Genomic DNA, 9,344 nt, shown 5'->3' on the forward strand with positions numbered 1-9,344 from the left:
TGATTGAAACATTATATTTTAGAGCTTTAATAAAGTAACAGCACTTACTTGCCAAATCAGTTCAATATTACCTTAAATCCCTATAGATACTACTTAACTTAAGATGGCTTTATATATTAAGTCTTTGAAAAGTTGATTTTTGGTAGAAAAATTCATATCATGAATAAAATAGAAAGTGTATAGTGATTGCTAAATTTAGACAGGAAATGAAATAAAATTTACTTTTGCTTATGGGAGTTTTAGCAGACTTTCAATAAGTAACTACGTGAAAAGAAACACAAACCATGTAATCCAATGACTTTAGGCAATTTTGAAAGAGAAGTCTCTTTTGAAGAAAAATAATAAGCATTTTCCAAAAGCAAGAGTTTAAAAGTTGACATGTCCAATGTGGGAGAACAGGGAGAAGAGCATTCCTAACCTGGCCTTGGATACTTTGTCATATTTTGTTGCTCTGGCTATTTGTTTATTGCCATCATCTTTAAGACAGCCCTTGATCTACTTTAAACTTCTAAATAAAATTTTATTTTCTCACCTACTTGGGAGACTCTCTGGCAGTCCCCAGTCGTGACTGAGTGGGAAAAGTATGAGACGCACTAAACAAGCGGTGGGGAGAAAGGCCAGAGCCTGCACTGAGCAGTCCAAACACGCAAGTGCCACACGACTCACTTTTGGTTCCTGTAACAAATTTGAAAGCAACTCTCAGGCAGTTGCTTGAAAAGGACACTGTGACAGCACAGACAAAGCTGTAGGAGACATTCGTCATGCATTTAAACTGAGTTTGAAATGGTATTTTACCTTGCCTTTGGGTAAGCAGCAAATTAAATTTTCTTTCATTATTTTCCCTCTAGCACAGGACAAAAAATTAGTCTTAGTAATAACAACAACAGTATAAACAGTAGCAGAAAAAGAAAATCATAAACACACACACACAATTCTTACCTCAAACTAGAAAAACACCCCAGATAAGAGAACTGAAAAATCCACAGTTCTGTCCATTTTGAACACTGAGCTGGGAATCAAGGGTGATGGGAAAGATTTAAGCTCAGAGCTCTCGAGATGCAGAGCACTCCTGAAGCAACAGTGAACAAAAGACACTTTCTAAATCTCAAAGATGAGTCTTCTTTGGCATCAGTGGAACCAGTGGAAGAAAACCAATTTTCTTCTGAGTTGGATGATGGAACGAACAGTTGATTTATTTTAAGGTCAAAGAAGAGTCAAACCAGAAATCAAGGCCACACAATGGGTGCAAAGACCAATGACGTCAGGACAAAAAAAGGGAAGACAGAGTAGACAACAGGCTTAACACTAATAATCAGAAAATGTGAGCAACTGTCAAGACTTAGCAGCTTGGGGCCATTCCCCGAGTCTCAAGTTGGGTTATAGGAACAGGTAGCCCTAAGTTGTGGGATGGACACTTGGAGCCAGCTCTGGAAAATCTACTGACTGTCCAGGGCAGATAATTTACCAGGAGAGTTATTTTGACAATTTTTTAAAATGCCAAACATGGGCTGAAAGGTTAATTATTTTAGACTTATTTTCAAGCAATAATTAAGAAACAAAAGGAATCAAAGAATTTTATCACTGGAGGGAACTTTATGGGCAGGGACTTGGGGTTCATATCCAAATACCACACAGCTGATTAAGGTGGGAGCGTATTCCCTGCTGGCTAGGCTTCGCTGCCCCTGCACTGCTGGCCAGGTAGGGTGGTGGGACCCATCACACTTGAGGAGGGATTATCCATGGGGGCCATTAGAGCTAAGGAAACACTACAAGAGACAAGGGAAACAGGTGATTCCTTTTTTAGAGAACACTTATGAGGGGTTATAGTTCATGCTCAGAGGAATAGATGTCTGGGAACCCAGGCCCTTAAGGGGGTGATAACCACCAAGAGAAGCATGTCCGGGATGAGGCTCCTTCAGGAGGAGATACCAGTTGTTCTGAAAAGTTAAAAACATGAAACAGCAAGGTGCCAGATTGCTTGCCCTCTCACTGTTCCTTTCTCCTTCTGGAATGACACTAGAAATAAACGCAGCCAAAATCCACAAAGTGCTCCCAGGGGAGAGAGCACCCAAACTTTCACCACGAGAGAGGGATCCTGAGTGAGGTAGTGGGTTTTGATATTTAGGAGGCCATCAGCAAACCAAGATTTGGTAAAGATGCCCAAATGGATTCAACAGCCAGATGTCTAATGCCGCACAAAGACAGCGAGGCAGGAGACACTTTGGGAAAGACTTGCTGAGGTCTTCCAGAGACGTTAGCAGCTGGCCCTGTGCAGACCCGGACTGGAAGGTTAAGAAAACTGGAAAACGGGGTGCTAGATAAAGAGGCGGAGGGGAGAGAAGGAGCCAGCGAGAGTTGCTTCTAAAATCCTGACTCTGTTACAAATATGCACTGGCCGAGGCTGCGGAGATTAAGGTTTGGAAATGTCCGGGCTTCTCTCTTCTCCAATGTGATGAATTAAAGGGCACCTGAAGGTGAGAAAGTTTGCCCCAGGTCGGGGCGGAGTCAGTGCCAAGGACCCACTGCTAAGGTTTGCAGGGAGGGGAAGGGAAGATGAGCAGGTTAAGGGCATCGCCTGGGAAGCAGAGGGGGCTTATGCGGATCCTCGTATCTTCGCCTGAGACCTAGCATAACTGAAATAAATGGACGCCCGGCAGTCGTACTGGCTGCTGCTCAGGTCACGGTTAAAAGACAGGCGTTAGCTAAAAGCCTCCGGAAGAAAGTTTACTTGGTTTCATCCCACTTAGAGATTTCTTGCCTGTAGTTGGAAGTGTTTGATCGAATCGAAATGAGATTTGGGAGTCACGCGGCAAACAAGCTCAAATGCTACCTTCTCAATTTAGATGCGACCCTCACCTGATACGGGGGGAAGCACGGCCAGCTCCGGGTGGGCACCGACCCGAACTACGCTCGCTCTCCGTGGTCCTTGAGCCTCCCGGCACAGCGCCCACCCTTAGGGCTCCTCCTTAAGAAACAGACCACGCCCGCCCCACCGCCCCAAGCCTGTCCGGCAGTCCGCACCCACTCACCCGCGCCTGGGGCTCTGCGCGCACGTCTGGACGCGAGCCAGTGGTGCTGGTGCGGGGCTTTTGCGCTCCGCCTGGGAGTCGGGACTGCTCTGGGTCAGTCGGGCCGGTACCCACCAATCGCCGACGCCGCGGGCTGGCCGGGTGGAGCTGCTAGCCCTGCGCCAGCTTGGACGCTCTGACTCCAACACTTGGGGGCCTGGGTGACGGCGCTGGTGTCTTCCGAGATGAGGAAGCTCCGGATTTATAGAGTAGGGCGTTGCTGCGCTGTGGGTTCCCGGGGCGAGGCTCTGTTTTGCATTCCCTCCTCCTCCAACCCGCCCCAGGAGACCCTCTCGGCCCAACCCCCTTCCTCTCCAGATGCTGACGGAAGAGGGATAATGTCACCACTATCCCCAGAGTCACCTTTAGGTCCGTGCCCACCTGCCCCAGAATCCGCATGGGGGAAAGGTCGAGAAATGGAAGAGATGGGGGGGGGGGGGGATAAGAGCAGCCGTTCAGGCCGAGATTAATATTCTTCTACTTAAAACAACAACAAACTTCGAAAACTTCAAGGCTGTATTAGGGAACTTCTATCTCTTTCCTGAAACTCAAACTTTGGCATTGCCGGTGTGGATCACGGGTCCAGCCCAGGGATTTATTTCGGAGTTACAGAGTGAAGGGGGGGCATTTTTCCTATTGGCCGTGCTATCAGAAGTGCATTAAAAATATGTGTGTACATATATAAAAATTAAAAATATAAAATATGACCAAAATTCTTCATGAATTCTTTTTTTCCGTTTTGTCTAGAAAATTTAATTAGAGATCATTTAATCTATTACAATAGAAGATCTGGACAAAGTAAAAATAGTTGTTTAAGCTTTTCGTTTGCCCTGATCTAACAGATTTCATTTCTTTTAAAGTTCCCAAAATAGCCTTCTCAAATCCTGTATCTTGATTGACCAGTTTAAAAATAAAGACCCAAGGACCTTAGTCTACCTTTTAAGAAGGTCAGTCACATTTATGGGAAATTTATTTAGTGTACACTTCTTTTCCATTTCCACCCAGATACACAAGATAGCTTAAATGGTAGGGCTGACAACCTGTTTGTCAGCCTCACTTCCTTCAAATTAAAGGATCTGCCATCACAATAAGAACCCAACACACGACATGGAAAGTAGGAACAGGAGTAAGTGGCCTCTACTCAATCTTGAGATGTCCCCTTCAAACTAGCCCCTACAGCTCTCTCCACCTCCCCAACTACCCTACACATGTGAGGTCTGATTTACCATAGAAAATTGCAACCCTCCTACATTTACAGTATTGGTGAAACTTAATGGTGTAACCAGAAACACGTCTGGCTGCCGGCCACTGTGAAAGCCAGTACTAGAGAAGCAGGTGCTGATGTAAAGGAGAGTGGTTTATTTGCAGATGCCAGCATCTGGAAGATGGGACTCGTGGCACAGAGCCCATCTCCTGGGAAGATGGGGGACTCGCATATCAAAGATCATCTCCACCTCTCGGTGTGGGGCAGAGGTTTTTACAAGGAGGGAGAGGGGAGCAGAACAGAGAGACCAAGGGAGGGGGTTGCAAAGTTCTCTACATGCAGTTGAGCACAGTCCATTCCCATAAGGCAAGTGACGGTCCAGTGTACAGCATCCTGGTTTAGTCATCCTGGCTTCACATCATCTCAAATTCACATCGTCCTGGCTCCACAGTTGAAGGTCAGCGTATCTCCTAGAGCTGTGTCTTTTGAAGTTAGTTCCTAGGCTTCTTATGCAAACATACTGTTTATCTATAAGCTACATGTTAGAGTTGGCCCTTAGAGAGATGATGTCAAAAGAATGGTGGGGTGGGTTACAATTTTCTGCTGTTATGATTGCACAAATTTTGATCAAAATTAATGTGGGAATGCTCAAATTGTCATATAGCTTTACATAAAACAATCTAGCTGATACATCTAAATGGAGTTTTAATTTTTATAGAAAATAGAGCACCAATCAACAGGTTCTCAAAAAGGCTTCTTGCACAGCAATTCTGGAGAGTCTTCTGCTCCCACTGCACCGAAAAGGCAGTGAAATATCACAGAAGGAACGCTGGACTGAGAATCGAAGGAATGAGGTTCTGGCCTCAGTGGTGTTTTTTTTTTTAAATTTTTATTATTATTCAATTGTAGTTGTCCCCACTATTTCCCTCATTACTCTTCCCTGCCCTACCCACCATTCAATCCTACGCCCCCCCCCCGCATTGTCTTTGTCCGTGGGTCCTTTATACATGTTCCTTGACTTGTCCCTTCCCCTTCTTTTGGGAGTCTTTGGACAGTACCTATGCTGTCACAAAGGGTAGGAGTTCCTTCTTTCTTTCTGCTGCATAGTATTCCATTGTGTAAATGTAATACAGTTTTTTGTTTCACTCATTTACTGATGGGCACTTAGGCAGTTTCCAGCACTTGGCTATTGTAAATAATGCTGCTGTGAACATTGGGGTGCCTAGGTCCTTGTTTTTAAACTTCAGTTTCCTCATCTTTCACAGGCTACCTATGGGTACCCATTATGACCTTCCACATTATTTTTACCTCAAGTTCTTTCTATTTGCTTCTGATTTTTTGCTTAGTCACTGCATTGACTAAAGACACAAGTTATACCTAAAGGTGCCTGATGAGTTTCTGATTCCACTTCCAGACAGAGGAAGGACAGGATTGCAGTGATGTCAGGGTGAGCAATAAAACAAAAGCAAACTAAGCAGACACCTAAAACAGGAGAGGAGCCACGTGGAGATCAGGTGGAAGGTTAGCAACAGGGGAGGGGGAAGAGCACAGAGAATAAATAGCATAGATGGTAGGTAGAAAATAGACAGGGGGAGGACAAGAATAGTATGGGAAATGTAGAATCTAAAGAACCTGTGACACATGGGCATGAACTAAAGGGGGGATGTGGGGAGTGGATGTGCAGGGTGGAGGGAAATGAGGGGAGGGAAATGGGAAAACTGTAATGGCATAATCAATAAAATATATTTTTTAAAAAGAGGCTTTAGGCCCATCTCCCCGATGCTGGCAGTGGCCTCTGTGGAGGAAGTGGCCTCTACTGGATCTGAACTCTGTGAATCAGACCTACTGTAATCATACAAAACAGTGAGGCACACTGCTCAAAAGTTTCTGTATTTACTGTGCACTTGTTAATATAAGCCTTTAAATTTTTTTTCTTTCATCCTGGCTGGTGTAGCTCAGTGTGGGCTATGAACCAAAGGGTCACCAGTTCCATTCCCAGTCAGAACACATGCCTGAGTCAGGGGCCAGGTCCCCAATGGGGGCCACGGGAGAGGTGACCACTCATTGATGTTTCTCTCCTTCGTTTTCTCCCTCCCTATCCCTCTCTCTAAAAATAAAAAAATAAAAAATAAATAAAATCTTTAAAATTTTTTTCTTTTAATTTTTATTCATTCAGCAAACACTAAGCTCTCTTACGTGTATAAGAGAGCTCAGTGAATGTTAAATGAGAGGAAAATACTCAGCAATTCAGAAGTCACCCCAGCACTACAAAATGCATATATATAAATCTTCACATTTTCCCTGTCTCCATTCTTGGCCTGGCCTCTGCTCACATACCAGGCCCTACATGCTCTCCCGAGCAAGTCTTTAGCACAGTATGACTGTGGTCTGTGCCTAACACAAATGTCTGTTCCACTAAAAGGTCGGAGCCCTCAGCTTCATGTGCGGTCAGGCCATGGTGATGGTGTCTGCTATGGAGGACACAAGGCCTTCAAGTCCAATGATGCCAGGTGTGGACTTACAGATCCCCAGCTGGTCCAAGAGATTCAGGATATCACAGAGGTTCTTCATTGCATCCAGGTGCAGGGAGGATGACTACTCAGACACTGGAATAAAGTAGGAGAAAAAATCGGAGCCATTCTGTTTCCTCATTGGCCACACTGTACCTCAGATGATTCTGGGAGAGTGACTTCCCCCTCTTTGCCCTAATCTGAGTGACCTGTTCCATCCGCAGGGAGATTTCATACAGATGCCCCCACCAGGCTCTGCAGGAGAGAATAGTAAGTAATGGCATGTGGACCACATTTGTTATTTCTTTTTCTAAATGCTAGAGGCCAGCCCTATGCTCCTCACCCAGAGGATGGTCACCGATGAAAAAACCCCAGGGCTCAGGTTCAGGTTGGCAAATGTCAGGCATAAGTGGATCACCAGGTTCATGGCATGAATGCTTTGCTGAGTAGCCTGTACAGCGCATACCAAATTACCAAGTCTGAATCACCTAACGGCCAGTGCTCGGACTACACTCCCATTTCTAGAGCTTCATCACCACTTTTTGGGGGTCAGCTTTGGCTCTAACACATATCTAAGTAACATGCATGTGTGCTGAGTGGCTCTGAAGTGCCAGTCCTGACACTGGGTCTGGTGGGTGAAGTGGGTGAGGGCCTCCATGGCACCCAACCCACTGCCTAACCTTGTACCTCCTGCTCAGTAGTGAGTCCTCAGTGGAGCATCTGGGTCCCTGCTGGAGGGTGGACCTTGGGACACCAGAGGGGCTGGGTCTCTCAGCCCATGGGGTGGGTGCATGTTCATAAACTCTTTCCAAGAAGAAAAGAAGCATTATTTCCAAGTCATGCTATCAGTCACCCTCAGGAGAAAAGAAAACTACAGCTAAATATTTCCTATGAATGTATATAAAAACCCTCAACAAAATGATAGAAAATCAATCCAGTTGCATATAAAAAGGATTATATACAATTACCAAATGAGATTTTTCGTAGGAATGGAAAATTATTTTACCAAAATCAATCGGTGTAATACACCATTTCAATAGAACCAAGGCAAAAAAAACACAGGATCATCTTAATAAATCAGAAAAACATATTTGACAAAAATCCAATGCCCTGTCATGATAAAAACACTCAAGAAACTGTAGAGATTATCTATGAAAAACTTACTAACATCACACTTAATAGTGAAAGACAATGTTTCTGCATTAAGATCAGGAACAAGGCAAAGACGTCAGCTCTCCTTGCCATGATTCAATATTGTAATTGTATTAGAGGCCCTAGCCAGGGCAATCAGACAAGAAACAGAAATAAACAGCATGCAGATTTTATTTTTTATAGCAACACAAATAAAATAGATAAATTAGACTTCATTAATATTAAAAACTTTTATGCTCCAAAGGCCAATATTTACAAAGTTAAAAGAGAAACAACCCAGAGAATTAAAGAATATATTTGCAAATCATATACTTGATAAGGACTGGCATTCAGAGTATATAAAGAACTTTTTTCAGGCAATAATAAAAACAAAAATAATCTAATTTAAAAATGGACAGAGGATCTGAATAGCTGTTTCTTCAAAGAAGATGGATGAATGGCCAATAAGCACATGAAAAAATGCTCAACATTAATAGTAATCAAAGAAATAAAAGTCAAAATCAAAATGAGATATTACTTTGTACCTACTGGGACAGCTATAATAAAAAAGTGAGATAATAGCAGATGTGGAGAAATTTGGGCCCTCAGACATTGTTGGTAGGAATGTAAAATGATACAGCCATTTTGGAAACTACTTTGTGCAAAATGTTAAGATAGGGTTACCGTGTAGTAACACATTTTTTGAATTTGCACAAAATAAAAATACCAACTTTTCTACAATGTAGCCAAATACATGGTAAGCATGGGTTTCTATAGCAAGGCATGGTGGGAATGCAAAGCTGAGGAAGACATGGAGCCCTGTGTGTGCTCACCCAGGAGGGAGACAGCATCCCTCTGCCCGCTAGATTGTGCTTCGGGACAGGGCCCGGAGCTTGTTATATGCACAGGGTGCCTGGCATACATTAAGAATTCTCACAAATGCAAATGGGATGTAAGACTGACTTGGAGCCTATATGAGCCATATATCTTAGCAGAGTGTTGTTTAAGATGGGTCTTGATGGATAGAATGTTAGAACTGGGAGTCAAGGGAACAGCATGTATAAAAGTACTTTGGCAAAACATTTATTATTTGTATGGGAAGGAAGATTGAAAGAAATTTGTAGAGCATGTGAATAATAACAATAGCTATCACTTATTGAATACTTACTGTACTTCAGAATCTATTAAGCTCTTCATATCTATTAACCTAATTCATTTTCACAGAAAACTCATCAATAAATAGGTACATTATTATACCCACTTACATATGAGAAGCCTGAGGTAGAGAAGTTAAACAAGTTGCTCAAGGTTACATAATTTGTAAGGGACAGAGCCAAGATTCTAGGTTCTCTGGCATAAGAGCTTATGCATTCACAGTGGTAAGAAAGAACAGTGGTAGAAAGAACAGGAAAGATGGGGCTAGCATGAACG

At 43.4% G+C, this 9,344-nt stretch overlaps 1 protein-coding gene and 1 pseudogene across 2 annotated transcripts in view; both read right to left on the reverse strand.

Moving 5' to 3' along the window:
• AGTR1 (angiotensin II receptor type 1) overlaps window positions 1–3,280 on the reverse strand; it is a 47,555-nt gene extending 44,275 nt beyond the window's left edge. For both annotated transcript variants that reach the window (XM_037061858.1, XM_037061859.1), the window contains exon 1: window positions 3,030–3,280. The gene's annotated coding sequence lies outside the window, so the exon portion shown is untranslated. The remainder of the gene's footprint in view (window positions 1–3,029) is intronic.
• On the reverse strand, window positions 3,026–9,110 carry LOC118997950 (peroxisomal membrane protein 11A-like; annotated as a pseudogene).
• Between the last annotated feature and the right edge of the window lie 234 nt (window positions 9,111–9,344).

This window comes from Sturnira hondurensis, unplaced genomic scaffold (assembly GCF_014824575.4).
Source record: "Sturnira hondurensis isolate 20B ecotype Veracruz unplaced genomic scaffold, ASM1482457v3 Scaffold0013537, whole genome shotgun sequence".
NCBI classification, from domain to species: Eukaryota; Metazoa; Chordata; class Mammalia; order Chiroptera; family Phyllostomidae; genus Sturnira; species Sturnira hondurensis.